The sequence below is a fragment of the Garra rufa genome, chromosome 6, assembly GCF_049309525.1.
Source record: "Garra rufa chromosome 6, GarRuf1.0, whole genome shotgun sequence".
NCBI classification, from domain to species: domain Eukaryota; kingdom Metazoa; phylum Chordata; class Actinopteri; order Cypriniformes; family Cyprinidae; genus Garra; species Garra rufa.
In genome coordinates this window covers 35,731,755-35,738,522 of record NC_133366.1, presented here as the reverse complement: position 1 = coordinate 35,738,522, position 6,768 = coordinate 35,731,755, and the positions used below count along the sequence as shown (strand labels likewise).

The 6,768-nt window shown below is 35.2% G+C and overlaps 1 pseudogene; it reads right to left on the bottom strand.

Annotated features, from left to right (window-relative positions):
• Positions 1-253: 253 nt before the first annotated feature.
• On the bottom strand, positions 254-5,980 carry LOC141336604 (uncharacterized; annotated as a pseudogene).
• Positions 5,981-6,768: the final 788 nt, after the last annotated feature.

Genomic DNA, 6,768 nt, shown 5'->3' with positions numbered 1-6,768 from the left:
TTCTAACAACACCTGATATATGGTATTTTTGAGCACTTCATATGTTGATCTGCCTCCTTAGGATGAATCACTTGCGGTATTCCCAATTTGTAAGTCACTTTGGATAAAAGCGTCTGCTAAATGAATAAATGTATATGTAAAGTCCATAAAAGTAAACAGATATTACAACATTAAATTGAGATCAACTAAACAATAAGCTAAAATACACTTAAAATCAATGGGAACAAGTCATTTTGTTTAGTTTGTCAATTTATTTATATCTTCCAGTTACATTGTTGCTTTTCCCAGAAAGGTAAAAGTCTGTCTCATATTTTGATTAAGAGAAATCAACACATGGATAAAGTGACATACTCTTCATAGTCACAATTTGAGGGAATCTGCTGTAAACACTTAATATTTGAAATTACAGTAAAGCAGATGATCAGGTATGGCCACAGTACAAAAAAAGCCTTATGGTGAAACAAAAAGAGATGAAGGATGCATGAAGTGATCAAATGTATCCCACAGTCAGCTCTGGTGTGAACATAGCCTTGATTTCACAAACCTTTTTTCTTGTTACACTCTTGAACAAAAAACACAGACAAAGTCTGACATTTGCATGATTTTTCACATGTATCTGTAAGTCTGTTGGAAAATAATGTTTTTATTACTTTGACTATAATTGAATGTCTTTCAAAATGAATGTGTTGATGATTGTAGAAATTGCCCCTTTTTCTAAACCTCATCTTGCATTGAAGAAAACAGCAGTTTCTTTCCAGAATGAGTTTGCAAATGACGTTTCATGGTGCTTAGACATGTGAAACTCTTTTCACACTGAAGACACTTGTACGATTTCTCTCCAGTGTGAACTCTCATGTGAATCTTAAGGTTTACTTTATGCGTGAAACCCTTTCCACACTGTTCACAGGTGTAAGGTTTCACTCCAGTGTGAATGCCCAAGTGAACCGAGGTTTCCTTCTCTTGAAAAACTCTTTCCACAGTGATGACACATGAAAGGCTTTTCTCCCATGTGAATTACTACATGATTCTTAAGATGTTCCCTCTCTGTGAAACTCCTTTTGCACTGATGACATTTAAAACTCTTCTTTCTTGAGGGAATCCTCATGTGATTATTAAGGTTTACACTTTGTCTGAAACTCTTCCCACATTGATCAATATAGTTTCTCTCCAGTGTGACTTCTTATGTGAGCCTTGAGATTTCCTTTATACGTGAAATTCTTTCCACACTGAGGGCAGGTAAAAGGTTTGTCTCCAGTGTGAATTCTCATGTGGACAGTAAGCGTACTTTTCTGTGTAAAACTCTTTCCACACTGAGGACATATGAACGGCTTCAATTTGGTGTGAATGTTCATGTGAGTCTTAAGAACTCCACTTCGTGAGAAACTCTTCTCACACAGTTTGCAGGAGTAAGGTCTCTCTCCAGTATGATTTCTCATGTGGATATTAAGATGATTTTTTAGAGTAAAACTCTTTCCACATTGATCACATTGGAATGGATTCTCTCCAGTGTGACTTCTTAGGTGAGTCTTAAGTTTTTCATTCCATGTGAAACTCTTTCCACACAGTTTGCAGATGAAAGGCTTCTCTCCAGTGTGAATTCTCATGTGGTCAGTATGGGTTTTTTTCCGTGTAAATCTCTTTTCACACTGAGGGCAGGCATAAGGCTTCTCTCCAGTGTGAATTCTCATGTGGACATTAAGGTTATTTTTCTGCGTAAAACACTTTTCACACTGAGAGCAGGTAAATGGCTTCTCTCCAGTGTGAGTTTTCATGTGGACAGTAAGGTTTTTTTTCTTTGTAAAACTCTTTCCACACTGAGGGCATATTAACGGCTTCTTTTCAATGTGAATTTTCATGTGACTCTTAAGATCTCCATTTCGTGAGAAACTCTTCCCACACTGTTGGCAGCTGTAAGGTCTCTCTCCAGTGTGAATTCTCATGTTAGAATAAAGATTTGTACTTTGTGTTTTTTTATTTATTTCTGGTAAGGAAGTATTTTTTATCTGTGAGCAACTGATTGATTTTTCTTCAGTTTTTAAATAATGTTTCTCACTTTGATCTTTCTCTTCTGTTTCATTGAGTTCTTGACTCTCCTCTTTCAGGGCCATCAGGTCTGAGGTGAAATAAGAAAAATGTAAGTTAACAACAGTTTAATGGCACAAAGCAACAGACATCAAAACATTCAGACTAGTGCTGCCAATCAATTTAAAAAGTAACAATTTGACATTGAATTCACATTGAATCTCCAAATAAATGTAATGTACCAATGTAACAAAGATTGTACATTTAAAATATGTGGCTTCTTGGCATCATTTAACAAAGTAGCCTATTGTTAATGAACACCAGTCTCATTGATATGAATACGTCTGATGATGTGTCTATGAAATGCATTTCCTTCCAATTTTAGCCATTATTATAGCCATAATTAAGTAACATTATATATTGTTGTGCTTTTATCACAACCACCATATAATGATAAAAAACCAACAGCTCCTAAAAAAAAAAAAAAAAAAAAAAAAAAACATTAATCATAAGTGTTGTCTCAGATCAAGCCACTCACAGAATCTGTACAATGAATTTGACGCCACATTGTAGAGGCCCCATCCAAGACTGTTGACAGACACAGCTGTCTTAAGCAGGGACCGAAATTAAGTTTTTGACAAAAATCCACCGGCCAAGCTTATTTTTTACCTGCCAAAATTCTAAACGATTTAACACAGATATATCGAAAGCATGTTATTCTGTATATTATGTGTGCTCCGGAAAGAGAGGAGTGACAAATAAAACATCAATAAGAAATAACTTTTTGGTCATTTTAGATTTTTTATTATAACTTGGAAATGTTTTTAATGAACTATCTGATCTAGTCAGACTACTCGTTTTCTTTGTCCATGAAATCTGGCCTCCTGCTTCTGACGCAGTCTTTGTGCCACAGCACAACGCTAAGGAATTTTTCTACTCTCCCGATCGGGCCAGTGGTTCAGATTTTTACTTGCCCTGCCAAAATTTTTACTGGCCCCACCAAAAAGAAAAATTAATATTTATTTCTTAGCCACATATTTTAATTTGTGTCAAAAGCCAAATATAACTATACATACACTTTTTATTCAGCATAACTTTTCTTTAAATACAATTGATAATTTAAAGAATTAAAGATGTATTTAAGATTTCAATAACTTAAAATATATGCCAGCAGGTGGCGGCACGAAACTGAAATTGATCACTGAATCATATTCATTTGATTCGTTTGAATGCATGGTTCATTCAAGAATAAAGCAAGTGACTCTCTTTATGAATGGGAAATTGAATCATTTCACTAGATTTGTTTAAAAACACATGTTCACTTATAAACGAAACACCGCTGTGTTTGAATGGAGACGCGCAGAGCCGTTGCACATCTACAATCAAACACAGCAGTGTGACTTGGTCCAGAATAATTTTGACGACAGAAAATCAGCCATAGTGTTATTGTCAGACAATGCAAGTCACTTAATAATAACTTCTTGTTTATTTAACTGCTGTATTAAATCAATATCTCATTTACAAACTCCCATAAAAAATATTAAAAGCTCATCTTTGTTTCCGATATCACAAAGCTTTATTATAATCAACAACGCTCTCTGTACCGCAAGATCAATCTCTTATTTACACTATCTCTACACTTTGTTTAAAGAAGAACTCTTGAGATATATGAACCCAGACACGTCGGCATTTGGCTTTCTGGTGTATTTAGGACTTAAACAACAGGTACAAAGCAGCGATCGTATTTATCTCTGCCATGGTTGATCGCGCCTTCTTGTTATTCGCGCTAGTGACGGGAAAAACTACAGCGAGTGACGCGATGCGCATATTCGCTTGGCTTTCGGTGTGAACGCACCATTAGACTGTATTTTCGCACGGCAAATTAAACTTTAGTGACAAGGCAGCACTGGCTCGATCGGGGGAGCATCACAGAGATCCGTGAGACTGATACTGATTAACATTACTGGGGAAAAGATTTACTCGCCATGTGGCGGATGGCGCTTCAAATTTAACTCGCCAGACAGAGAATTTGCTCGCATTTGGCGAGTGGCGAGTGTTAATTTCGGACCCTGGTCTTAAGTGAGCCATGTTTATCTTCATGCCAGAGAAGCAGCATTCATTCATCTTCTAATTAAAACCACAGAAGTTACGATGAGTGATTTTCAGTTTATATTTTATTGTTTGGCTCCAGGGTTGGTGAGTAATACATGTAACGTCATTTCGTATTTAAAATACAAAATATGAGTAACTATCTAATTAGTTACCTGCAGAGTGCAGACACTAGTCAGGACTCCCAGGAGTAAATCAAAAAGCCTAGCATCATGGAAATACAAACAGCATTACTTAAGAAAAGTTATGTAACATCGTAGTACAATGGAATTTTTAGTTTACTTGCAACAAAACTTGTCTCTTAAATCGGCTTTAAGGCACAATCTAATCTTGAAAAAGCATCTTAAAGTAAGTAATTCTCAATCTTTGAAAACCAGTGCTGTCAACACTGTTCTTGATGTTCTATATTATAACATAATGTATAGTTAAGCAATATTCATCGAGGAAGTAGAGTGCTGATTTCCTGAATATTAGAACGATTGCAGATGTGATACTGATTTTATGAAATTCAAAACACCTTAGACTTCCTGAAAAAAGGGGCATAACAGGTCTTTAGCTCTCACCATAGCACAAAGATTGTGCTTATTAAAGTTGCATTTGTATTCTACTGCTTTTAGATGTTTAGGACAAGATATTAGCACCGTTTAGTTCTTGACCATCTGACCACTAACACTCAGTGTTCACTCCTCAGCTTTTCTCATTGCATATGATTCCCTTGAAAGACATCACAATGTAACTATAGCTGATCATACTCTAAATTTCTTCACAACTATATATATTAAAAAAACCTAACAAGCAAAAAGAACAATGACCGAAAACCTCTACCCATCTAGATCTTGATAGAGGGATGTACCGTTGTTATTTTTCCACAATTAAGAACCAATTTGCATTTTTTAAATAACTATATACCTTCTTCCATCTAATACAAATTTTAATTATACCTGACAAAATGAACACAAGGATTGTATGGTTAATATCAGTGTAACTGACAGTGTAAAAGGAAATACGGGACATCTGTCCTCCAACCTAAAATGAGTTAGACATTCATTCCCCCACTGACAATCCCTGCCGGACCTCAAACTCAAACCCGCAACCTTCGGGTTACAAGTTTGACTCACTAACCATTCTAGATCAACTTCTGATAATTCTATTACAGAGGATGACAAATGGTGTGAAAGTCACAATGCACTACTCAGGTGTTTGATATCAACTGTTTCATTTTTTCATATGCTGCAGTTCAATATAAAGTTACTGATCACTGACTGTATTATTTGCTCACCAAAGATCTTTAAATAAAGAACAAAAACATGCAGTGCAGCATGCAGTGACTCAAACAGGAAAAATGTTTTGTTTTAGAAGTAGGCTATTTTTCTGAAATACTATTTACTGCTTGTTGTAATGAACAATCACTGCTATTTACATTTTAATGTAGCAGAAAAAAATGTACAACTTAAATGTCAGGTTAAAAACTGAAGTGTTATTGTTTTCTTCAAGCAAAATTATTATTTTTTTGTCAGATACTGTTTTCTAATCAGAAGTAGGTACTGTGTTTAATGTTACACAAAATAACTGTTTCCTGTAGAGCTGGACATTTTAATAAGAATCAAATGAGTGAGTTCAGCTTTGAGAATGAAAACCAACCTGTTTGTTCCTCAGTATCTTCATGTTTGACTCTGAATGTTTCTTCAATCTTCATGTCTTCACTCTCCTCTTTAATAAACACCATCTTTGTTTGTGTCTCAGTATCTTCAAGTTTGATGAATGTTTCTTCAATCCTCATGTCTTCACTTTCCTCTTTAATAAACTCCATCTTTATAATTGTGTGTCACGTAGATCTCAGTTGCTTCAGCAGGAGTTTTTCTATGGGTTTGGTAGAAAAAAAATGTAAATCAAAACTCTGGGTGCGTCTCAATCAGCTCAATAGTTTAGTAGTCAGCACACTGGTAAGGGGGTCAGTCAGACTGAGTGTTAATGGACTTAATAAAAGAACACAAATTATACACAAGGTTCACATTTGTATTAATATTGCTATGTAGTATTTGCGTATTTGGTAGATTCGACTTTCATGAAAACATTTGTTGTTTGTAGACGTTGTCATTACACGTTTGTGTTGTTCTCGCATTTACACTGTCACACTGTTTTGAGCAGCAGATGTCGTCAGCGAGCGGCGATTCAAAACAGTGAATCATTTTGTGAAGCAATTGATTCAGTTAATTCGGAATTTCGAAAAGATCCGTTTCTATCTACACTACAATGTCCGAATTCTTTAGGAACAAATTATTCACTATATAGGAACTACAGTGCCACTAAATAGAGCATTACGGAGTTGTATTGGCTAACAATTAATTTCACAGTGTTGTATGCAATTCTCTAAACGAGTTGTACTGATTTAAACACTTTAAATTGTTAAAAGCACACACCTTTCTTCAGTTGAATCCCAGATGCAGGAGTGTGGCGCAGCCTTATGACGTCACATACCCAGAACAAAATAATAGTCTTGTTTGTTAAAATCAACATTTTTTTTTTTTATAGAAAACAAGTATAATACTTTACAGCTGTACCTATCTAGGATAAATCTATCAAATCTATCTATCTATCAAAAGTTTAAAGCTATTGCTATCGCTATTATCTAATTTA